This window comes from Pristiophorus japonicus, chromosome 15 (assembly GCF_044704955.1).
Source record: "Pristiophorus japonicus isolate sPriJap1 chromosome 15, sPriJap1.hap1, whole genome shotgun sequence".
Lineage (NCBI taxonomy): Eukaryota > Metazoa > Chordata > Chondrichthyes > Pristiophoridae > Pristiophorus > Pristiophorus japonicus.
In genome coordinates, this window is record NC_091991.1 from 185,168,954 (window position 1) to 185,194,530 (window position 25,577).

A 25,577-nucleotide genomic window follows, 5' to 3' on the forward strand; every position below is an offset into this window, starting at 1 on the left:
TGTTACCCCCGGCCCCCTATCCCCAGTGTTACCCCCGGCCTCTACCCCCAGTGTTACCCCCCGGCCCCCTATCCCCAGTGTTACCCCCCGGCACCCTATCCCCAGTGTTACCCCCCGGCCCCCTATCCCCAGTGTTACCCCCCGGCACCCTATCCCCAGTGTTACCCCCGGCCCCCTTTCCCCAGTGTTACCCCTGGCCCCCTATCCCCAGTGTTACCCCCGGCCCCCTATCCCCAGTGTTCCCCCCGGCCTCTACCCCCAGTGTTACCCCCGGCTCCCTACCCCCAGTGTTACCCCCGGCCCACTATCCCCAGTGATACCCCCGGCCCCCTATCCCCAGTGTTACGCCCCCTATCCCCAGTGTTACCCCCCGGCCCCCTAACCCCAGTGTTACCCCCAGCCCCCTATCCCCAGTGATACCCCCGGCCCCCTATCCCCAGTGTTACCCCCCGGCACCCTATCCCCAGTGTTACCCCCGGCCCCCTATCCCCAGTGATACCCCCGGCCCCCTATCCCCAGTGTTACGCCCCCTATCCCCAGTGTTACCCCCTGGCCCCCTATCCCCAGTGTTACCCCCGGCCCCCTACCCCCAGTGTTACCCCCGGCCCCCTATCCCCAGTGTTACGCCCCCTATCCCCAGTGTTACCCCCGGCCCCCTATCCCCAGTGTTACCCCCCAGCCCCCTATCCCCAGTGTTACCCCCGGCCCCCTATCCCCAGTGTTACCCCCGGCCCCCTACTCCCAGTGTTACCCCCGGCCCCCTATCCCCAGTGTTACCCCCCAGCCCCCTATCCCCAGTGTTACCCCCCGGCCCCTTATCCCCAGTGTTACCCCCCGGCCCCCTATCCCCAGTGTTACCCCCAGCCCCCTACCTCCAGTGTTCCCCCTGACCCCCAGTGTTACCCCCGGCCCCCTATCCCCAGTGATACCCCCAGCACCCTACCCCCAGTGTTACCCCCGGCCCCCTATCCCCAGTGTTACCCCCGGCCTCTACCCCCAGTGTTACCCCCCGGCCCCCTATCCCCAGTGTTACCCCCCGGCCCCCTATCCCCAGTGTTACCCCCCCGGCACCCTATCCCCAGTGTTACCCCCGGCCCCCTATCCCCAGTGTTACCCCTGGCCCCCTATCCCCAGTGTTACCCCCGGCCCCCTATCCCCAGTGTTCCCCCCGGCCTCTACCCCCAGTGTTACCCCCGGACCCTACCCCCAGTGTTACCCCCGGCCCACTATCCCCAGTGATACCCCCGGCCCCCTATCCCCAGTGTTACGCCCCCTATCCCCAGTGTTACCCCCTGGCCCCCTATCCCCAGTGTTACCCCCTGGCCCCCTATCCCCAGTGTTACCCCCCGGCCCCCTAACCCCAGTGTTACCCCCAGCCCCCTAACCCCAGTGATACCCCCGGCCCCCTATCCCCAGTGTTACCCCCCGGCACCCTATCCCCAGTGTTACCCCCGGCCCCCTATCCCCAGTGTTACCCCCGGCCCCCTACCCCCAGTGTTACCCCCGGCCCCCTACCCCCAGTGTTACCCCCGGCCCCCTACCCCCAGTGTTACCCCCGGCCCCCTACCCCCAGTGATACCCCCGGCCCCCTATCCCCAGTGTTACGCCCCCTATCCCCAGTGTTACCCCCTGGCCCCCTATCCCCAGTGTTACCCCCGGCCCCCTACCCCCAGTGTTACCCCCGGCCCCCTATCCCCAGTGTTACCCCCGGCCCCCTATCCCCAGTGTTACCCCCGGCCCCCTATCCCCAGTGTTACGCCCCCTATCCCCAGTGTTACCCCCTGGCCCCCTATCCCCAGTGTTACCCCCGGCCCCCTACCCCCAGTGATACCCCCGGCCCCCTATCCCCAGTGTTACGCCCCCTATCCCCAGTGTTACCCCCGGCCCCCTATCCCCAGTGTTACCCCCGGCCCCCTACCCCCAGTGTTACCCCCCGGCCCCCTACTCCCAGTGATACCCCGTCCCCGATCCCCAGTGTTACCCCTGGCCTCTACTCCCAGTGTTACCCCCCAGCCCCCTTTCCCCAGTGATACCCCCAGCACCCTATCCCCAGTGTTACCCCCGGCCCCCTATCCCCAGTGTTACCCCCGGCCCCCTATCCCCAGTGTTACCCCCCAGCACCCTATCCCCAGTGTTACCCCCGGCCCCCTATCCCCAGTGTTACCCCCGGCCCACTATCCCCAGTGTTACCCCCAGCACCCTACCCCTAGTGTTACCCCCAGCACCCTACCCCCAGTGTTACCCCCGGCCCCCTATCCCCAGTGATACCCCCAGCACCCTACCCCCAGTGTTACCCCCGGCACCCTATCCCCAGTGTTACCCCCGGCCCCCTATCCCCAGTGTTCCCCCGGCTCCCTATCCCCAGTGTTACCCCCGGCCCCCTATCCCCAGTGTTACCCCCGGCCCCCTATCCCCAGTGTTCCCCCCGGCCTCTACCCCCAGTGTTACCCCCCGGCACCCTATCCCCAGTGTTACTTCCGCCCCCCTATACCCAGTGTTACCCCCGGCCCCCTATCCCCAGTGTTACCCCCGGCCCCCTACCCCCAGTGTTACCCCCCGGCACCCTATCCCCAGTGTTACCCCCGGCCCCCTACCCCCAGTGTTACCCCCGGCCCCCTACCCCCAGTGTTACCCCCGGCCCATTATCCCCAGTGTTACCCCCGGCCCCCTACCCCCAGTGTTACCCCCGGCCCCCTACCCCCAGTGATACCCCCGGCCCCCTATCCCCAGTGTTACGCCCCCTATCCCCAGTGTTACCCCCTGGCCCCCTATCCCCAGTGTTACCCCCAGGCCCCCTAACCCCAGTGTTACCCCCAGCCCCCTATCCCCAGTGATACCCCCGGCCCCCTATCCCCAGTATTACCCCCCGGCACCCTATCCCCAGTGTTACCCCCGGCCCCCTATCCCCAGTGTTACCCCCGGCCCCCTACCCCCAGTGTTACCCCCGGCCCCCTACCCCCAGTGTTACCCCCGGCCCCCTACCCCCAGTGTTACCCCCGGCCCCCTACCCCCAGTGATACCCCCGGCCCCCTATCCCCAGTGTTACGCCCCCTATCCCCAGTGTTACCCCCTGGCCCCCTATCCCCAGTGTTACCCCCGGCCCCCTACCCCCAGTGTTACCCCTGGCCCCCTATCCCCAGTGTTACCCCCGGCCCCCTATCCCCAGTGTTATGCCCCCTATCCCCAGTGTTACCCCCTGGCCCCCTACCCCCAGTGTTACCCCCGGCCCCCTACCCCCAGTGTTACCCCCGGCCCCCTACCCCCAGTGTTACCCCCCGGCCCCCTACTCCCAGTGATACCCCGTCCCCGATCCCCAGTGTTACCCCTGGCCTCTACTCCCAGTGTTACCCCCCGGCCCCCTAACCCCAGTGTTACCCCCAGCCCCCTATCCCCAGTGATACCCCCAGCACCCTATCCCCAGTGTTACCCCCGGCCCCCTATCCCCAGTGTTACCCCCGGCCCCCTATCCCCAGTGTTACACCCCGGCACCCTATCCCCAGTGTTACCCCCGGCCCCCTATCCCCAGTGTTACCCCCGGCCCCCTATCCCCAGTGTTACCCCCAGCACCCTACCCCCAGTGTTACCCCCAGCACCCTACCCCCAGTGTTACCCCCGGCCCCCTATCCCCAGTGATACCCCCAGCACCCTACCCCCAGTGTTACCCCCGGCCCCCTATCCCCAGTGTTACCCCCGGCCCCCTATCACCAGTGTTCCCCCGGCTCCCTATCCCCAGTGTTACCCCCAGCCCCCTATCCCCAGTGTTACCCCCGGCCCCCTATCCCCAGTGTTACCCCCGGCCTCTACCCCCAGTGTTACCCCCCGGCACCCTATCCCCAGTGTTAACCCCGGCCCCCTATCCCCAGTGTTCCCCCGGCCCCCTATCCCCAGTGTTACCCCCGGCCCCCTACCCCCAGTGTTACCCCCGGCCCCCTACCCCCAGTGTTACCCCCGGCCCCCTACTCCCAGTGTTACCCCCAGCCCCCTATCCCCAGTGTTACCCCCGGCCCCCTATCCCCAGTGTTACCCCATGCCTCTACCCCCAGTGTTACCCCCGGCCCCCTATCCCCAGTGTTACCCCCGGCCCCCTATCCCCAGTGTTACCCCCGGCCCCCTACCCCCAGTGTTACCCCCGGCCCCCTACCCCCAGTGATACCCCCGGCCTACTATCCCCAGTGTTACCCCCGGCCCCCTACTCCCAGTGTTACCCCCAGCCCCCTATCCCCAGTGTTACCCCCGGCCCCCTAACCCCAGTGTTACCCCCGGCCCCCTATCCCCAGTGTTACCCCCCGGCCCCCTATCCCCAGTGTTACCCCCCGGCCCCCTATCCCCAGTGTTACCCCCCGGCCCCCTACTCCCAGTGATACCCCCGGCCCCCTATCCCCAGTGTTACCCCCGGCCTCTACTCCCAGTGTTACCCCCCGGCCCCCTATCCCCAGTGTTACCCCCGGCCCCCTATCACCAGTGTTACCCCCGGCCCCCTATCCCCAGTGATACCCCCAGCACCATACCCCCAGTGTTACCCCCGGCCCCCTATCCCCAGTGATACCCCCGGCCCCCTATCCCCAGTGTTCCCCCCGGCTCCCTATCCCCAGTGATACCCCCAGCCCCCTATCCCCAGTGTTCCCCCCGGCCCCCTATCCCCAGTGTTACCCCCAGCACCCTACCCCCAGTGTTACCCCCGGCCCCCTATCCCCAGTGATACCCCCAGCACCCTACCCCCAGTGTTACCCCCGGCCCCCTACCCCCAGTGTTACCTCCCGGCCCCCTATCCCCAGTGTTACCCCCGGCCCCCTATCCCCAGTGTTACCCACGGCCCCCTATCCCCAGTGTTACCCCCGGCCCCCTATCCCCAGTGTTACCCCCAGCCCCCTATCCCCAGTGTTACCCCCGGCCCCCTATCCCCAGTGTTACCCCCCGGCCCCCTACCCCCAGTGTTACCCCCGGCCCCCTACCCGCAGTGTTACCCCTGACCCCCTATCCCCAGTGTTACCCCCGGCCTCTACCCCCAGTGTTACCCCCAGCCCCCTACCCCCAGTGTTACCCCCGGCCCCCTACCCCCAGTGTTACCTCCCGGCCCCCTATCCCCAGTGTTACCCCCGGCCCCCTATCCCCAGTGTTACCCCCGGCCCCCTACTCCCAGTGTTACCCCCAGCCCCCTATCCCCAGTGTTACCCCCGGCCTCTACCCCCATTGTTACCCCCAGCCCCCTACCCCCAGTGTTATCCCCAGCCCCCTATCCCCAGTGTTACCCCCGGCCCCCTACCCCCAGTGTTACCCCCGGCCCCCTACCCCCAGTGTTACCCCCAGCCCCCTATCCCCAGTGTTACCCCCAGCCCCCTATACCCAGTGTTACCCCCAGCCCCCTATCCCCAGTGTTACCCCCGGCCCCCTATCCCCAGTGTTACCCCCGGCCCCCTATCCCCAGTGTTACCCCCGGCCCCCTACCCCCAGTGTTACCCCTGGCCCCCTACCCACTGAGTATAGGAACAGGGAGGTCTTACTACAGTTGTACAGGGCCTTGGTGAGGCCTCACCTGGAGTATTGTGTTCAGTTTTGGTCTCCTAATCTGAGGAAGGATGTTCTTGCTATTGAGGGAGTGCAGCGAAGGTTCACCAGACTGATTCCCGGGATGGCAGGACTGACATATGAGGAGAGACTGGATCAACTGGGCCTGTATTCACTGGAGTTTAGAAGAATGAGAGGGGATCTCATAGAAACATATAAAATTCTGATGGGACTGGACAGGTTAGATGCAGGAAGAATGTTCCCGATGCAGGAAGAATGTTCCCGATGTTGGGGAAGTCCAGAACCAGGGGACATAGTCTAAGGATAAGGGGTAAGCCATTTAGGACCGAGATAAGGAGAAACTTCTTCACTCAGAGTTGTTAACCTGTGGAATTCCCTGCCGCAGAGAGTTGTTGATGCCAGTTAATTGGATATATTCAAAAGGGAGTTAGATATGGCCCTTACGTCTAAAGGGATCAAGGGGTATGGAGAGAAAGCAGGAAAGGGGTACTGAGGGAATGATCAGCCATGATCTTATTGAATGGTGGTGCAGGCTTGAAGGGCCCAATGGCCTACTCCTGCACCTATTTTCTATGTTTCTATGTTACCGTCGGCCCTTCTAACTCACCTAGCCATAGTATGCCCTTCGGCCCATCTAACCCCCAGCCACAGTATGCCATTCGGTACACCCAGAAATATCCAGGTACACAAAAGCAGAATTAGTGACAGTGGTGGATTGCGGAATTACTGAAGGGGATGTGAATATTGAAGCTGGGAGATTTATTCTCTAACGGAGTCTGCAGGTATTTTCATCCCATCCCACCCTCAAGATAATGTTCATTTCTTCCACCTGAATTTGTACATTTTTCTGGTATTGTGGAATATTCTGTAAAGCGCGTAATTTTTAAAAAACTTTAGTAAAGGTCCTTCACTGTGTTATGAGTTATGGTGAGACTTGAACATTGAGGGTTGTATTGCTGGAGTTAGAAGATCCCCCTTAACCTTCGAACTCCAGTGATATGCTACCAAATTTTCACATCTCTCCCCATAACTCGACCCCTGGGATCATCCCAGTGAATCTCTGCTGCACCTTTTCCATAGCTCCAATATTTTTCACATAACAGGGAGCTCGAAACTGCACACAAGACTGTGAACAAATCAGTGTCTGGGCAGATTTATTAGCTCCTGACTTTTGCACTATGTCCCAGTAAATAATTCCCCCGTTTACAGTAGATTCCCCTGTTTCGGGTATATTTCCTTCATTCTGGTTCTATATTTCCCAGTCCGAATATATTTATATTCCCAGCTCTTTTTCCTAAAATGTGCCACTTGAATTTACCTTCATAGGGAATGAGGAGAGAACAGAGCAGAAGGAAGGACTGAATGTTACAGAAATTATCAGATGTTTAGTAGTTTGTTCTTCAGCATTCTCCTCCCCTGAAGGTGCTGGTGCCCTGGGGTACAGGTCTCTGGTGTGGGTCCCCTCCTCCCCTGAAGGTGCTGGTGTCCTGGGGTACAGGGTCTCTGGTGTGGGTCCCCTCCTCCCCTGAAGGTGCTGGTGTCCTGGGGTACAGGGTCTCTGGTGTGGGTCCCCTCCTCCCCTGAAGGTGCTGGTGTCCTGGGGTACAGGGTCTCTGGTGTGGGTCCCCTCCTCCCCTGAAGGTGCTGGTGTCCTGGGATACAGGGTCTCTGGTGTGGGTCCCCTCCTCCCCTGAAGGTGCTGGTGTCCTGGGGTACAGGGTCTCTGGTGTGGGTCTCCTCCTCCCCTGAAGGTGCTGGTGCCCTGGGGTACAGGGTCTCTGGTGTGGGTCCCCTCCCCCCTGAAGGTGCTGGTGTGCTGGGGTACAGGGTCTCTGGTGTGGGTCCCCTCCTCCCCTGAAGGTGCTGGTGTCCTGGGGTACAGGGTCTCTGGTGTGTGTCCCCTCCTCCCCTGAAGGTGCTGGTGTCCTGGGGTACAGGGTCTCTGGTGTGGGTCCCCTCCTCCCCTGAAGATGCTGGTGTCCTGGGGTACAGGGTCTCTGGTGTGGGTCCCCTCTTCACTCTTTGAGACTCCTCCCAAATGGCCATGCTTCATTAGCACATATAGATGGTGCGTATTGACTTCAATTGAGGGGCCACCACAGCTGGGAACGATTCTGTCCTTCCATGTCCGCGACATATGCACACTCCAGCTACGGGAGAGCAGGAAAGAAAGCGATCAGATCGCGTTCAGGTGTGGCAGCCTGACTGACCTTTCTCAACCCTAAGGTCAGGGGTAGAGGGGTGAGAGCAGCTAATTCAGCACAGATGGGGATTTGAAGCTGGTCCTGCGGCCTCTGGAAGGTGGGAGGTAAGGTGGCGAGCACGGCTGTATCCATTTGTGAGATGAGTCGAGCTCTGATTAAAGTCTCTGACATGAGCAGTGGGCAGCTGTCTTGCATTTGAATTAAAAAATATATATTTTCCAATTTTTTCCTGGGACACCATAACCTTCAGTGCATTCTGCCTCCTTCAGATGGCACATGCTCATTTCTCACCCACGCAGACACTTTACCAGCCACTACCTCCTCATTTATTGGGAAAAAACAGGAAAAGAGTGCGTCTTGGAGAAAAGTCCTGTGATTCCCTTTTGGTTCTGGTGCTTAAACAAAATAGAAGAACATCAAACTGCTGCCTTCAGGGATTAACCCTCGACTTCCCGACCAATGTGGAACTCTGCACCATTAATCCAAAAGTCTTAAATATACCCAACACCGTTAGTACAAGGCTTGTAAATACTTTTTTACACAGCAAGTGGTTCGGATCTGGAATGCACGGCCTGAAAGGGTGTTGGAGGCAGGCTCAATCGCGGCTTACAAAAGGGAATTGGATAAGTACCTGAAAGAAAAAAATGGCAGGGCTCCGGGGAAAGGGCAGGGGAGTGGGACTGGCTGAGGTGCTCTTGAAGAGAGCTGGCACGGGCTGAATGGCCTCCTTCCGTGCGGTAACCATTCTCTGATTCTGTGTTATACCCTACACCGTTAATACAAGAGTCTTAAATATGCCCTTTTACAAGGATCTAAAACCATCTTATTAAATTTTTTATTGTTTTTTTGTGCAATTAAAAAAATATTGAAATGAAGCCATAAAAATCTGTGCTGTGTGTGTGTGAGTAGCTGTTGATACTTAATATTGTTAGTTTTGTTTTGTCCTCTCCTGAGGGTCCTGACTGCTTGCTGATCTTACTGCACTTCCACTACACCTATTCTCAGAGGCTTGTTCATCGATCAGGTGCAAGCGATCAACGAAACTCAGCACAGACCAGGAATCAAAACCGGGACTTTGCACACCGCGGTTTATTTTTAGCTCTGTGTGACTCAGAACCAATTGAGTGAAAGGTGTAAGCAATCTCACAAGTTAACTGTGGTCTCTGTAACAAGATTGTGCTGCACAGTCAATGGAGCTGGATATGGAATGCACTGTGCCTTAACTTCAATCACATCCAATGGCAAAGCTCAGCTCCATTAGACTGACGCGGCCTTTTGGCTAAGATCATGCGTAACTGACCTGACAGGGGAGTAGCCACCATGACCTCCGGGTGGTTCTCCCTGGATCAGGAAGGTATATGCTTGCTTTTTTGGAAACAGGAGGTGTGTGGGGGACCTGACCCATCCACCTCCATGGCACGAACCTGGTATTGCAGTACTTCCAGGAACGGTGCAGTGGCTCTAGGCCTTTTGGCTAAGAGCATTGGCGCAGAGTGATCCTTGGCGTGTGCAAGGTGACCTCTGGCGTTTGTGATTTGACAAAGAATTGGAACGATTGGCTACGAATTTCAAAAAAAAAAATTAGACTGACCATTAGAAGGAAGCAGGCTATGACTGCCTGTTTAAGTCACATGTTCAATTCATCATTAAACATGGTGTTTTCAAAACACTAAAAGCTATGAGAAACAATCCCAGAGATCTGAGTAGACAGGGTCTCCACACTGTGTCTAATCAGAATGCAGATGAATGTGCTATCTGATAATGAAGATCTGAGGAAGGCTGCTTGTGTCACATGTCTGCTCCTCATTTTGTTTTTGTGTGCCATTATTTTGTACAGAAATCAGGACTAGTTGCATGTGGCCCATTCCTACGTTACATTCTCACGAAGGGTGAGATGAAGCGGTTTGGAGTTCACACAGACACTGAGCCCAGACTGAACATCGGATGTCACACCCTGAGCTCGCTCTAAAGGGAAGGTGAGTGGGTCTCCTTCCTCCAGGAGTGCTCACTCCACCTCGAGGTGTTTTATGATGATTAAAGGATTTGACAGGGTAGATAGAGAGAAACTATTTCCTCTGGTAGGGAATCCAGAACAAGGAGCATAATCTTAATTAGAGCCAGGCCATTCGGGCGTGAAATCAGAAAGCATTTCTTACAAAAGGGAGTGGGAATTTGAAACTCCCCAAAAGCTGGGGTCAATTGAAAATGTTAAGAATTGGATGGATAGATTTTCGTTTGGTTAGAGTAGCAAGGGATATGGAATAAAGGCAGTTAAATGAAGTTACGATACAGACCAACCACAGTCTAATAGAATGGCAGAACAGGCTGGAGTGGTTGAATGACCTAATCCTGTTTCTATGTGTGTGTGTGAAGCCCCTCCCTCTGTGTGTTTGAGTGTGAGATCGAGAGCTTGGAGATGGGATGATGGGGGAGTGGGTCCAACTTTTGTTAATTAGACTTTAAAACGTTAGTGAGAGATTGCGACGAGCAGACCTGATGGTGTTGTCTCGCACGCCTTTGTTTCCACACAAGGCAGTGTGACACTCCTTCACTGGCTGGTCCTCAGGATGCCCTGTCTCTCTTTCTCCTTGTACTGAGCTTCCATCATTTCCTGATCCCACATGTTTTATCGAGCTTGCTCTCGATCTTAACCTTATTGTGTTTTGGATTTTGTTTTTAAGTCCCTCGCTCTAACAGTCTGGTGAGTAATCGTCACAGCAACATGCCTCAATCCAAGTGTTAATAAACCTGTAAAACAGCCCATCCATGAGAGAGGCCCTGGCCATTCGTAACCAGGCAACTGTAGATAGCACTGTATTGATGTCACTCGCAGACCTAGCTGGGTCTGCAGAGACTGATGGAGCCTCTGTGTTCCAACTCCCGCTGTATAAAAGGGAAGAGTCGCTTGGACTAGTCCTGTGGTGCAGAGTAGGTGTAAAACAAATGCTGAATAAAATATTGGTGTCTGGTGAGGGTGCAGCACAGTGGAGAATTGGCACTCATGTCCTTGATGCTCCAGGCCACTGATTACCCAATCTCAGCCACACTGCCCTGGGGAGTGGTGAGCAAGATCCCGGTACTCAGCATAGTCTTCACTGGTGGTTCCCATAGAGTTGCCTGTTGATTAAATACCTTACTCCCTCTGACTGGCTCACCCGCAAGTGCTCAGCCTATGGAGAGGGTGTCAGCAGCCTATTCGACTGTGGGAATGGGCAGAAGCAAGTCTGATCCTGGCCATAGTCAATATCCCACACTCTCCAGTGGGAGTCATTGGATAGAAATCAGATGCAGGAGCCTGGGCTCATTACTGGCCCTTGCTGACCCACAGACACCGAGGCCACTGGTTTTACCTTACTCCGCACAGGCCAGGAACCAGGAACTCTGCTCTGTCAGGCTCCGCACTTCGAATAGAAAAACAGCTAAATTAAAGTAGTAAATAGATAACTCCCTGAGGCTTCACAGTGAGAAGCTACAATTTTCAATTGAGAAATGCAATAAATATTCATCAGCCGCTTTCTATTGTGTGGCGGCCAAGAGTTTGTATTCAGAAGGTTACTGAATTTGATTAATATGCAAATGAGGCCGATGGGGATTAATATATTTCACAGAAACCGAGGTCTATTTCAGTTAGTCTAATTGTAACCATTGTAACAGAAAAACTTTTTGCTTCCTTGCCCCAACCACAGCAATTTAAAGCTAAACAATGGCAAGCACCAATGTCATATCCATTACGGAGGGACTCTAAGAGCAGCTACAGCACAGTTTCCATACAACAACTTGCATTTATATAGTGCCTTTAATGCAGTGAAACATTCCAAGGCGCTTCACAGAAGTGTTTTCAAAAAAAATTTGACATGGAGCCACATTAGAAAGAAAGAGACTTGGATTTATATAGCGCCTTTCACGACCACCAGATGTCTCAAAGCGCTTTACAGCCAATGAAGTACTTTTGGAGTGTAGTCACTGTTGTAATGTGGGAAACATAAGGAGATATTAGGGCAGGTATTAAGGAGCGTTTTAAAGGAGAGTGAGTCGGAGAGGTTGAGGGAGGGAATTCCAGAGCTGAGGGCCTAGGGAGCTGAGGGCCTAGGGAGCTGAGGGCCTAGGGACCTGAGGGCCTAGGGAGCTGAGAGCCTAGGGACCTGAAGTCATGGCTGCCAGGTGGGGAGCAATTAAGAGCTGTCCAGTTTAGTGCCATACTCTAGCTTTTTTCCCATACCCTGGGAATGAGTCCTCTTTATGCACAGGTCCGGTTGCCTTTAGAAAGTTCCTATGAAATGTGCTTGAGGTACTCATTTCTCCTCATTTTCTCTCTAGTTCTTTTTCCAATTATTTTAAATCTATGACCTTTGGTTACCAACCCACTTGCCAGAGGAAATGGTTTCTCTCTACTTGCTCTATCAAAACCCCTCGTAATTTTGAACACCTCTATTAGGTCTCCCCTTAACCTTCTCTGCTGTAATGAAAACAATCCCAGCTTCTCCAATCTCCACATCACTGAAGTCCCTCACCTCTGGTATCATACTGTTAAACCCCCTCTGTCCGTGACATCCTTCCTAAAGTGTGGTCCCCAGAATTGTACACAATACTTCAGTTGAGGACCAACCAGAGATTTGTAAATGTTCAGCATGTTTTTGTATTCAGTGCCCCTATTTACAAAGCCAAGTATCCCAGATGCTCTCGTAACTGCCTTATCAACTTGTACTAACTCCTTCTCAGATTTTGTAAAGTGAGTTTAGCTCATAACAAAAGGAGTATCAATCCAAAATTAATGCGACTGGTCATTGGGCTCAGCTGTGATGCCAGCACCCTCCAAATCACTGGGAATGAGAGAGAGTGAGCCCAAAGCTGGAAGGGTACTGAGCCCCAGCAGGAAGGGGACTGAGCACCAGCAGGAAGGGGACTGAGTCCCAGCTGGAAGAGGACTGAATCCCAGCTGGAAGAGGACTGAATCCCAGCTGGAAGAGGACTGAATCCCAGCTGGAAGGGGACTGAGCCCCAGCTGGAAGGGGACTGAGTCCCAGCAGGAAGGGGACTGAGCCCCAGCAGGAAGGGGATTGAGTCCCAGCTGGAAGAGGACTGAATCCCAGCTGGAAGAGGACTGAATCCCAGCTGAAAGAGGACTGAATCCCAGCTGGAAGAGGACTGAATCCCAGCTGGAAGGGGACTGAGCCCCAGCTGGAAGGGGACTGAGCCCCAGCAGGAAGGGGATTGAGTCCCAGCTGGAAGAGGACTGAATCCCAGCTGGAAGGGGACTGAGCCCCAGCTGGAAGGGGACTGAGCCCCAGCTGGAAGGGAAGTCAGCGCCAGCGGGAAAGGGACACAGTCCCAGCTGGAAGGGGACTGAGTCCCAGCTGGAAGGGGACTGAATCCCAGCAGGAAGGGGACTGAGTCCCAGCTGGAAGGGGACTGAGCCCCAGCAGGAAGGGGACTGTCTCAGCAGGAAGGGGACTGAGTCCCAGCTGGAAGGGGACTGAGCCCCAGCAGGAAGGGGATTGAGTCCCAGCTGGAAGAGGACTGAATCCCAGCTGGAAGAGGACTGAATCCCAGCTGAAAGAGGACTGAATCCCAGCTGGAAGAGGACTGAATCCCAGCTGGAAGGGGACTGAGCCCCAGCTGGAAGGGGACTGAGCCCCAGCAGGAAGGGGATTGAGTCCCAGCTGGAAGAGGACTGAATCCCAGCTGGAAGGGGACTGAGCCCCAGCTGGAAGGGGACTGAGCCCCAGCTGGAAGGGAAGTCAGCGCCAGCGGGAAAGGGACACAGTCCCAGCTGGAAGGGGACTGAGTCCCAGCTGGAAGGGGACTGAATCCCAGCAGGAAGTGGACTGAGTCCCAGCTGGAAGGGGACTGAGCCCCAGCAGGAAGGGGACTGTCTCAGCAGGAAGGGGACTGAGTCCCAGCTGGAAGGGGACTGAGTCCCAGCAGGAAGGGGACTGAGTCCTAGCTGGAAGGGGACTGAGTCCTAGCTGGAAGGGGACTGAGTCCCAGCTGGAAGGGGACTGAGCCCCAGCTGGAAGGGGACTGAGCCCCAGCTGGAAGGGAAGTCAGCGCCAGCGGGAAAGGGACACAGTCCCAGCTGGAAGGGGACTGAGTCCCATCTGGAAGGGGACTGAATCCCAGCAGGAAGGGGACTGAGTCCCAGCTGGAAGGGGACTGAGCCCCAGCAGGAAGGGGACTGAGTCCCAGCTGGAAGGGGACTGAATCCCAGCAGGAAGGGGACTGAGTCCCAGCTGGAAGGGGACTGAGCCCCAGCAGGAAGGGGACTGTCTCAGCAGGAAGGGGACTGAGTCCCAGCTGGAAGGGGACTGAGTCCCAGCTGGAAGGGGACTGAGTCCCAGTAGGAAGGGGACTGAGTCCTAGCTGGAAGGGGACTGAGTCCCAGCTGGAAGGGGACTGAGCCCCAGCTGGAAGGGGACTGAGCCCCAGCTGGAAGGGAAGTCAGCGCCAGCGGGAAAGGGACACAGTCCCAGCTGGAAGGGGACTGAGTCCCAGCTGGAAGGGGACTGAATCCCAGCAGGAAGGGGACTGAGTCCCAGCTGGAAGGGGACTGAGCCCCAGCAGGAAGGGGACTGTCTCAGCAGGAAGGGGACTGAGTCCCAGCTGGAAGGGGACTGAGTCCCAGCTGGAAGGGGACTGAGTCCCAGCTGGAAGGGGACTGAGTCCCAGCAGGAAGGGGACTGAGTCCTAGCTGGAAGGGGACTGAGTCCCAGCTGGAAGGGGACTGAGCCCCAGCTGGAAGGGGACTGAGTCCTAGCTGGAAGGGGACTGAGTCCCAGCTGGAAGGGAACTGAGTCCCAGCTGGAAGGGGACTGAGTCCCAGCTGGAAGGGGACTGAGTCCCAGCTGGAAGGGGACTGAGTCCCAGCTGGAAGGGGACTGAGCCCCAGCTGGAAGGGGACTGAGTCCCAGCTGGAAGGGTACTCAGCCCCAGCGGGAAGGGGACTCAGCCCCAGCTGGAAGGGGACTGAGTCCCAGCTGGAAGGGGACTCAGCCCCAGCGGGAAGGGGACTCAGCCCCAGCTGGAAGGGGACTGAGTCCCAGCTGGAAGGGGACTCAGCCCCAGCTGGAAGGGTACTCAGCCCCAGTGGGAAGGGGACTCAGCCCCAGCTGGAAGGGGACTGAGTCCCAGCTGGAAGGGGACTGAGTCCCAGCTGGAAGGGGACTGAGTCCCAGCTGGAAGGGGACTGAGTCCCAGCTGGAAGGGGACTGAGCCCCAGCAGGAAGGGGACTGAGTCCCAGCTGGAAGGGGACTGAGTCCCAGCAGGAAGGGGACTGAGTCCTAGCTGGAAGGGGACTGAGTCCCAGCAGGAAGGGGACTGAGTCCCAGCTGGAAGGGGACTGAGCCCCAGCAGGAAGGGGACTGTCTCAGCAGGAAGGGGACTGAGTCCCAGCTGGAAGGGGACTGAGTCCCAGCTGGAAGGGGACTGAGTCCCAGCTGGAAGGGGACTGAGTCCCAGCAGGAAGGGGACTGAGTCCTAGCTGGAAGGGGACTGAGTCCCAGCTGGAAGGGGACTGAGCCCCAGCTGGAAGGGGACTGAGCCCCAGCAGGAAGGGGATTGAGTCCCAGCTGGAAGGGGACTGATCCCCAGCTGGAAGGGGACTGAGCCCCAGCAGGAAGGTGGCTGAGTCCCAGCTGGAAGGGGACTGAGTCCCAGCTGGAAGGGGACTGAGTCCCAGCTGGAAGGGGACTGAGTCCCAGCTGGAAGGGTACTCAGCCCTAGCTGGAAGGGGACTGAGCCCACACCACACCCTTGATCATTCTTGCTTCGGAAAGTCACCCTCAGAACTACCTCAGCTGGCAGTTTAGCTACCTGGTGTTTGCTGACTCCCTAAACATTTTTTCTGTTCATTTCCCAGTGTGATATATCTGTCCCTCTCTTTCACTCAGTCATTGGCCTCCTTGACATCATGGACTCTACTTCTCCATCGCAGGCAGCTCAGCAACAAATGTCTGAACCACAAGACTCTCAGTCCTGCTTTACCGTCTCCATGGAAACTGTGCAAACTGGAACTGGAAAAGCTCCATCCAGACCCAGCAATATTCACTGTAAACTCATCCTACTGTCGGTCTGCTCACTCGAGTGGAGGCATAGAACACCAGCAACAAACTGTTCACTGGGTAAAGAGTGATGAGGCATTATCGAGCCCCGTATCACAACAGTCAGAAACCTCCCAAGCACCTTACCTGCAGTGACTCCCTTGCGAAGTGCAGTAACTGGTATTATGTAGGAAATGTAGCAGCCCATTTGCACAGGACGATCCCACAAACATCAATAAGATAAATGACCAGTTAATCTGATTTTGGTATTGGTTGAGGGAGAAATCTTGGCCCCAGGACATTGGGAGAACTCACTCCTCTTCCAGTGTTACCCTGGAATCTTTAACATCCACCTGAACCACTAGATGGGACCTCAGTTTAACTTCTCACCCTAGTGAAGGATCAGTTCTTCAGCTCCTGTGTCTTACCTTTGAACTCTCAGGACTCATATCCACTGATGTTGTTCTACAATTTGCTTACTGTAAACACTTTGAATACAATGCCCTTAATCTCTTCCTGATTCCCCATAACCTGCTCTGGTCAAAGTTCCTAATGATGCACCTTGTAACAATGTTCGTATCTCTCCTCTTCCTCCACAGCTCACAACACCCTCGGTCACCCCATCTTCCACCAACGCCTCTCAACCACTTGGTTGCACACCAGTCTATCTGTCTCTATCTGTGGCTCTCTCTCTGTCTGTCTCTCTGTCTGTCTCTCTCTCTCTTTCTGTCTCTGTCTGTCTGTCTGTCTGTCTCTCTCTCTGTCTCTCTATCTGTCTGACTCTCTGTCAGTCTGTCTCTCTCTGTGTCTGTCTGTCTGTCTCTCTCTCTGTCTGTCTGTTAATTTCTCTGTCTGTCTATCTGTCTGTCTGTTTCTCTGTCTATCTCTCTGTCTGTCTCTGTCTGTCTGTCTCTCCATCTGTCTGTCTGTCTGTCTATCTCTCTCTCTGTCTCTCTGTCTGTCTGTTTATTTCTCTGTCTGTCTATCTATTTGTCTGTCTGTCTGTGTCTCTGTCTATCTCTCTCTCTCTGTCTGTCTATCTCTCTCTGTCTGTTTATCTCTCTGTCTGTCTATCTCTCTGTCTGACTGTCTGTCTCTCTGTCTGTCTGTTTATTTCTCTGTCTGTCTACCTATCTGTCTCTGTTTCTCTGTCTATCTGTCTCTCTGTCTGTCTCTCTATCTGTTTGTCTCTCTGTCTGTCTGTCTCTGTGTCTGTCTCTCTGTCTATATGTCTGTCTGTCTCTCTCTCTGTCTGTCTCTCTATCTGTCTGTCTCTCTGTCTGTCTGTCTGTCTTTCTCGCTGTCTGTCTGTCTCTCTCTCTCTCTGTCTGTCTCTCTATCTGTCTGTCTCTCTGTCTATATGTCTGTCTCTCTCTCTCTCTGTCTGTCTCTCTATCTGTCTGTCTCTCTGTCTGTCTGTCTTTCTCGCTGTCTATCTGTCTGTCTCTCTCTCTCTCTATGTCTGTTTCTCTATCTGTCTCTCTCTCTGTCTGTCTCTCTCTCTCTCTGTCTGTCTCTCTCTCTGTCTGTCTCTCTATCTGTCTGTCTCTCTGTCTGTCTGTCTTTCTCGCTGTCTATCTGTCTGTCTCTCTCTCTCTCTCTCTATGTCTGTTTCTCTATCTGTCTCTCTCTCTGTCTGTCTCTCTCTCTCTCTGTCTGTCTCTCTATCTGTCTGTCTCTCTGTCTGTCTGTCTTTCTCGCTGTCTATCTGTCTGTCTCTCTCTCTCTCTATGTCTGTTTCTCTATCTGTCTCTCTCTCTGTCTATTTCTCTCTCTGTCAGTCTGTTTCTGTTTGCATCTTTATGTTTCTCTCTGTCCGTCGCTCTCTCATTCTCAGATGGCAAACGAAAAATCAGTTTTGCCCAAACCTCTCTGCTTGTTTCAATCACCACTTTGCTCTTGTTGTCCCATACAATCCTTCACCTCAAACTCCCGGATAGACTGCGGTGTGCACTCGTCCCTTCACCTCACTGTCTGTGCAGCTTGTCTGTTTATTACAATCATTTGTCTTCATCTAACCTTTAAATAATAGTTTCTTGTGTGATTCCAGGTCATTTGTTTCCTGGTATTCTTGCCTGCTTTTATTAATAATAATGGTTTGTCTTGTTTCTACTTAATTGATGATGTGATTCGTGTCCTTTACTTCATTGATTGTATCATTTCCGGTGGTTTCCTGCTGCAATTTCTACCAGAAAAGGATTGTTTGCCTGACCTTTAATGAAGCGGGAGTGTTGCTCTCGTTATTTACTCAGTCTTCAATTCTGACAGCTCTATTACTGCTCCAGTGCCCAGAACATTGCACTCTCCCTCCATTCCAGGTGGGAAATGGGACCCTTTGTCCCTGCTGGGAACTTTCGGCCCTGCCCAGGACCCTCGTGCCCATCCGGGACCCTCGACCCTGCCCGGAACCGTCAGCCCTGCCCTGGACCTTCGGCTCTGCCCAGGATCCTTGACCCTGCTCAGAACCTTCGGCTCTGCCCAGGACCCTTGACCCTGCTCAGAACCTTCGGCTCTGCCCAGGACCCTTGACCCTGCTCAGAACCTTCGGCTCTGCCCAGGACCCTTGACCCTGCTCGGAACCTTCGGCTCTGCCCAGGACCCTTGACCCTGCTCGGAACCTTCGGCTCTGCCCAGGACCCTTGACCCTGCTCAGAACCTTCGGCCCTGCCCAGGACCCTTGACCCTGCTCGGAACCTTCGGCCCTGCACAGGACCCTTGACCCTGCTCAGAACCTTCGGCCCTGCCCAGGACCCTTGACCCTGCTCGGAACCTTCGGCTCTGCCCAGGACCCTTGACCCTGCTCGGAACCTTCGGCTCTGCCCAGGACCCTTGACCCTGCTCAGAACCTTCGGCCCTGCCCAGGACCCTTGACCCTGCTCGGAACCTTCGGCCCTGCACAGGACCCTTGACCCTGCTCAGAACCTTCGGCCCTGCCCAGGACCCTTGACCCTGCTCGGAACCTTCGGCTCTGCCCGGGACCCTTGACCCTGCTCGGAACCTTCGGCTCTGCCCAGGACCCTTGACCCTGCTCAGAACCTTCGGCCCTGCCCAGGACCCTTGACCCTGCTCGGAACCTTCGGCCCTGCACAGGACCCTTGACCCTGCTCAGAACCTTCGGCCCTGCCCAGGACCCTTGACCCTGCTCGGAACCTTCGGCTCTGCCCAGGACCCTTGACCCTGCTCGGAACCTTCGGCTCTGCCCAGGACCCTTGACCCTGCTCAGAACCTTCGGCCCTGCCCAGGACCCTTGACCCTGCTCAGAACCTTCGGCCCTGCCCAGGACCCTTGACCCTGCTCGGAACCTTCGGCCCTGCACAGGACCCTTGACCCTGCCCGGAACCGTCAGCCCTGCCCTGGACCTTCGGCTCTGCCCAGGATCCTCGACCCTGCTCAGAACCTTCGGCCCTGCCCAGGACCCTTGACCCTGCTCAGAACCTTCGGCCCTGCCCAGGACCCTTGACCCTGCTCGGAACCTTCGGCCCTGCACAGGACCTTTGACCCTGCCCTGGACCCTCGACCCGCCAGACACACATTGAGAAGGCAGTGGGACCAGATAGCCGTGGAGCTTAATGTCAGGAGTGTGGTCCTGAGGAGCTGGATCTTGGGCCACAAGAAGTTTAATGACCTCACATGAGTGGTCAAGGTCAGTGAATGCATCTTCAAATCCATATCCCACCAACTGCACCTCACAGACTGCTCGATGCACCATACCCCCATCACTCACCTATGAACAATCTCTATCAATCAGGACTCATACCTATATACGAGGCAGTCAGGGCCCGCTGGAAGGAGCACTTCGAAGATTTCCCCAATCGAGACTCTGCCTTTGACTCGAGTGTTCTCGACTCCATCCCGCAGCATGCTACCCGCCACCATCTCAGCAAAACCCCAGCCCTGCACGAGGTAGAAAAGGGCCATCCGTCAGCTCAAGAACCACAAGGCATCGGAAGCGGATAGAATCCCCTCTGAGGCACTAAAGTATGGCGGAGAGGCACTACTGGCACAAATGCATGAGCTCATCTCTCTCATCTGTAAAGAGGAGAGCATGCCAGGAAATCTCAGCGATGCAGTGATCGTGACCATCTTTAAATAAGGGGACAAGTCCGACTGCGGCAACTACAGGGGAATCTCCCTGCTATCAGCCACTGGGAAAGTCATCGCTAGAGTCCTCCTCAATCATCTCCCTGTGGCCGAGGAGCTCCTCCTGAAGTCACAATGTGGATTCCGTCTACTACGGGGCACAACGGACATGATCTTTACGGCGCGGCAACTGCAAGAGAAATGCAGGGAACAGCACCCACCCTTGTACATGGCCTTCTTTGACCTTACAAAGGCCTCTGACACTTAACCACGAGGGTCTATGGAGCGTCCTCTTCCGTTTCGGCTGCCCCAAAATGTTTGGCGCCATCCTCCGCCTGCTCCACGACGACATGCAGGCCGTGATCCTGATCAACGGATCCACCACAGACCCAATCCACATCTGGACCGGGGTCAAGCAGGGCTGTGTCATCACGCCAACCCTCTTCTATATCTTCCTCGCTGCCATGCTACATCTCACACTCCACAAACTCTGCTGCAGTGAACTAAACTACAGAACCAATGGGAACCTGTTCAACCTTTGTCATCTCCAGGCCAGATCCAAGACTGTCCTATCCTCTCGTCGAACTACAGTATGCGGACGACGCTTGTATCTGCGCACATTCAGACTGAACTCCAAGTCATAGTCAACATCTTCACTGAGTCGTACGAAAGCATGGACCTTACACTAAACCACTAAACACCCGTAAGACAAAGGTCCTCCACCAACCTGACCCCACCACACAGCACTGCCCTGCAGTCATCAAGATCCACGGCGCGGCCCTGGACAACGTGGACCACTTTCCATACCTCGGGAGCCTATCAGCAAGGGCAGACATCGACAACGAAGTTCAACACCGCCTCCAGTGCGCCAGTGCAGCCTTCAGCCACCTGAGGAAGAGAGTGTTCAAAGACCAGGCCCTCAAATCTAATACCCACCCTCCTGTATGGCTCAGGGACATGGACCATGTACAGTAGACACCTCAAATCGCTGGAGAAATACCATCAATGATGTCTCCGCAAGATCCTGCAAATTCTCTGGGAGGACAGACACACCAACATTAGTGTCCTCGATCAGACTAACATCCCCAGCATCGAAGCACTGACCACACTCGAACAGCTCTGCTGGGCGGGCCACATTGTTCGCATGCCTGACACGAGACTCCCAAAGCAAGTACTCTATTTGGAATTCCTACACAGCACGCGAGCCCCAGGTGGGCAAAGGAAACGTTACAAGGACACCTTCAAAGCCTCCCTGATAAAGTGCAACATCCCCACTGACACCTGGGAGACCCTGGTCAAAGACCGCCCTAAGTGGAGGAAGAGCATCCGGGAGGGCGCTGAGCAGCTCGAGTCTCGTCGCCGAGAGCATGCAGAAACCAAGCGCAGGCAGCGGAAGGAGCGTGCGGCAAACCAGTCCCACCCTCCCCTTCCCTCAACCACTGTCTGTCCCACCTGTGACAGAGACTGTAATTCCCATATTGGACTGTTCAGCCACCTAAGAACTCATTTTTAGAGTGGAGCAAGTCTTCCTCGATTCCGAGGGACTGCCTATGATGATGATGATATGTTTTACCTCACACATTTAGCAGTGTTGCAAGACTCACACCCACATCTCACAGCTTGCACACACTACCAGCTATTCAACCATGACAATCACATCACCCAGTTTGTCCACGACACTCATTGACACATTTCCCTCTCACTTGCCGGAGAAGATGGCGCCTAACCGGAGGCAGCATGAACTAACCTGAGCGGGAGATGTGCCCCTGCATGCTCTAGCTCCCATGGAGGAGACAGTGCTGGCCATTGTGGGAAAGGGCCATTGCTGAGGCCGCGGCCAGTGGTGAGCAGGATCCATTGAAGATGACGGTATCCTCATACCTAATCCTCCTGCTCACATCCCACTTCTCCATCAACCCACAACCTCTTCTGATTGACATGCTGCAGATGGTGTAAACATGCACCTCTTGCTTTCCCCCCCAACCTCAGCACAACCCGACCCTTGGGCCTTTCTCATTTCAGATCCCCAACAACTGCAACCCGACCCGGTAGTGGAGGAAGGGCAGGAAGACACACTGTCACTCGATTTCACAGTGGCAGCCCCCAGCTCAGATACTGACACTGCGCGGAGTTCAGAGGCTAGGATAAAGGAGGGATCTGTATGTGGTGAGACACGAACATAAGTGCGCAGGAGCCAGAGTGACGGGAAAGAAGAATAGGTGGCAGCTCACCGGAGGGCGAGGTCATATATGGGTTCTGCTGCAGAGGACGCAGATGAGGATTTTGATGCGCTAGGCTATAGAAGAAGGCTAATACAAAAGCAAAATACTGCAGATGCTGGAATCTGAAATAAAAACAGAAAATGCTGGAAATCTTGACCTGCTGAGATTTCCAGCATATAGAAGATGGCTGATGGGTGTACATACCCCAATTCTTGGTGCACTGGAAAGCCTGCCAGAAAGCCTGCATTCAATGTTGAGGAGCACAGAAACATAGAAACATAGAAACATAGAAAATAGGTGCAGGAGTAGGCCATTCGGCCCTTCTAGCCTGCACCGCCATTCAATGAGTTCATGGCTGAACATGCAACTTCAGTATCCTATTCCTGCTTTCTCACCATACCCCTTGATTCCCCTAGTAGTAAGGACTTCATCTAACTCCTTTTTGAATATATTTAGTGAATTGGCCTCAACAACTTTCTGTGGTAGAGAATTCCACAGGTTCACCACTCTCTGGGTGAAGAAATTCCTCCTCATCTCGGTCCTAAATGGCTTCCCCCTTATCCTTAGACTGTGTCCCCTGGTTCTGGACTTCCCCACATTTGGGAACATTCTTCCTGCATCTAACCTGTCTAACCCCGTCAGAATTTTAAACGTTTCTATGAGATCCCCTCTCATTCTTCTGAACTCCAGTGAATACAAGCCCAGTTGATCCAGTCTTTCTTGATAGGTCAGTCCCGCCATCCCGGGAATCAGTCTGGTGAACCTTCGCTGCACTCCCTCAATAGCAAGAATGTCCTTCCTCAGGTTAGGAGACCAAAACTGTACACAATACTCCAGGTGTGGCCTCACCAAGGCCCTGTACAACTGTAGCAACACCTCCCTGCCCCTGTACTCAAATCCCCTCGCTATGAAGGCCAACATGCCATTTGCTTTCTTAACCGCCTGCTGTACCTGCATGCCAACCTTCAATGACTGATGTACCATGACACCCAGGTCTCGTTGCACCTCTACTTTTCCTAATCTGTCACCATTCAGCTAATAGTCTGTCTCTCTGTTTTTACCACCAAAGTGGATAACCTCACATTTATCCACATTATACTTCATCTGCCATGCATTTGCCCACTCACCTAACCTATCCAAGTCGCTCTGCAGCCTCATAGCATCCTCCTCGCAGCTCACACTGCCACCCAACTTAGTGTCATCCGCAAATTTGGAGATATTACATTTAATCCCCTCGTCTAAATCATTAATGTACAGTGTAAACAGCTGGGGCCCCAGCACAGAACCTTGCGGTACCCCACTAGTCATTGCCTGCCATTCTGAAAAGTCCCCATTTACTCCTACTCTTTGCTTCCTGTCTGACAACCAGTTCTCAATCCATGTCAGCACACTACCCCCAATCCCATGTGCTTTAACTTTGCACATTAATCTCTTGTTTGGGACCTTGTCGAAAGCCTTCTGAAAGTCCAAATATACCACATCAACTGGTTCTTCCTTGTCCACTCTACTGGAAACATCCTCAAAAAATTCCAGAAGATTTGTCAAGCATGATTTCCCTTTCACAAATCAATGCTGACTTGGACCTATCATATCACCTCTTTCCAAATGCACTGCTATGACATCCTTAATAATTGATTCCATCATTTTACCCACTACCGATGTCAGGCTGACCGGTCTATAATTCCCTGTTATCTCTCTCCCTCCTTTTTTAAAAAGTGGGGTTACATTGGCTACCCTCCACTCCATAGGAACTGATCCAGAGTCAATGGAATGTTAGAAAATGACTGTCAATGCATCCACTATTTCCAAGGCCACCTCAAGTACTCTGGGATGCAGTCCATCAGGCCCTGGGGATTTATCGGCCTTCAATCCCATCAATTTCCCCAACACAATTTCCTGACTAATAAGGATTTCCCTCAGTTCCTCCTCCTTACTAGACCCTCCGACCCCTTTTATATCCGGAAGGTTGTTTGTGTCCTCCTCAGTGAATACCGAACCAAAGTACTTGTTCAATTGGTCCGCCATTTCTTTGTTCCCCGTTATGACTTCCCCTGATTCTGACTGCAGGGGACCTACGTTTGTCTTTACTAACCTTTTTCTCTTTACATATCTATAGAAACTTTTGCAATCCGTCTTAATGTTCCCTGCAAGCTTCTTCTCGTACTCCATTTTCCCTGCCCTAATCAAACCCTTTGTCCTCCTCTGCTGAGTTCTAAATTTCTCCCAGTCCCCGGGTTCGCTGCTATTTCTGGCCAATTTGTATGCCACTTCCTTGGCTTTAATGCTATCCCTGATTTCCCTTGATAGCCACGGTTGAGCCACCTTCCCTTTTTTATTTTTACGCCAGACAGGAATGTACAATTGTTGTAGTTCATCCATGCGGTCTCTAAATGTCTGCCATTGCCCATCCACAGTCAACCCCTTCAGTATCATTCGCCAATCTATCCTAGCTAATTCACGCCTCATACCTTCAAAGTTAGCCTTCTTTAAGTTCTGGACCATGGTCTCTGAATTAACTGTTTCATTCTCCATCCTAATGCAGAATTTCACCATATTATGGTCACTCTTCCCCAAGGGGCCTCGCATAACGAGATTGCTAATTAATCCTCTCTCATTACACAACACCCAGTCTAAGATGGCCTCCCCCCTAGTTGGTTCCTCAACATATTGGTCTAGAAAACCATCCCTTATGCACTCCAGAAAATCCTCCTCCACCGTATTGCTTCCAGTTTGGTTAACCCAATCTATGTGCATATTAAAGTCACCCATTATAACTGCTGCACCTTTATTGCACGCACCCCTAATTTCATGTTTGATGCCCTCCCCAACATCACTACTACTGTTTGGAGGTCTGTACACAACTCCCATTAACGTTTTTTGCCCTTTGGTATTCTGCAGCTCTACCCATATAGATTCCACATCATCCAAGCTAATGTCCTTCCGAACTATTGCATTAATTTCCTCCTTAACCAGCAATGCTACCCCACCTCCTTTTCCTTTTATTCTATCTTTCCTGAATGTTGAATACCCCTGGATGTTGAGTTCCCAGCCCTGATCATCCTGGAGCCACGTCTCCGTAATCCCAATCACATCATATTTGTTAACATCTATTTGCACAGTTAATTCATCCACCTTATTGCGGATACTCCTTGCATTAAGACACAAAGCCTTCAGGCTTGTTTTTTTAACACCCTTTGTCCTTTTAGAATTTTGCTGTACAGTGGCCCTTTTTGTTCTTTGCCTTGGGTTTCTCTGCCCTCCACTTTTCCTCATCTCCTTTCTGTCTTTTGCTTTTGCCTCCTTTTTGTTTCCCTCTGTCTCCCTGCATTGGTTCCCATCCCCCTGCCATATTAGTTTAAATCCTCCCCAACAGCACTAGCAAACACTCCCCCTAGGACATTGGTTCCGGTCCTGCCCAGGTGCAGACCGTCTGGTTTGTACTGGTCCCACCTCCCCCAGAACCGGTTCCAATGCCCCAGGAATTTGAATCTCTCCCTGCTGCACCACT

At 54.4% G+C, this 25,577-nt stretch overlaps 1 protein-coding gene and 1 pseudogene across 6 annotated transcripts in view; both read left to right on the forward strand.

Moving 5' to 3' along the window:
* The window catches only part of baiap3 (BAI1 associated protein 3), a 412,688-nt gene that overhangs the window by 111,166 nt on the left and 275,945 nt on the right, over positions 1–25,577 (forward strand). The gene's annotated exons all lie outside the window — the stretch shown is intronic.
* Positions 8,990–9,191, forward strand: LOC139226091 (U2 spliceosomal RNA; annotated as a pseudogene).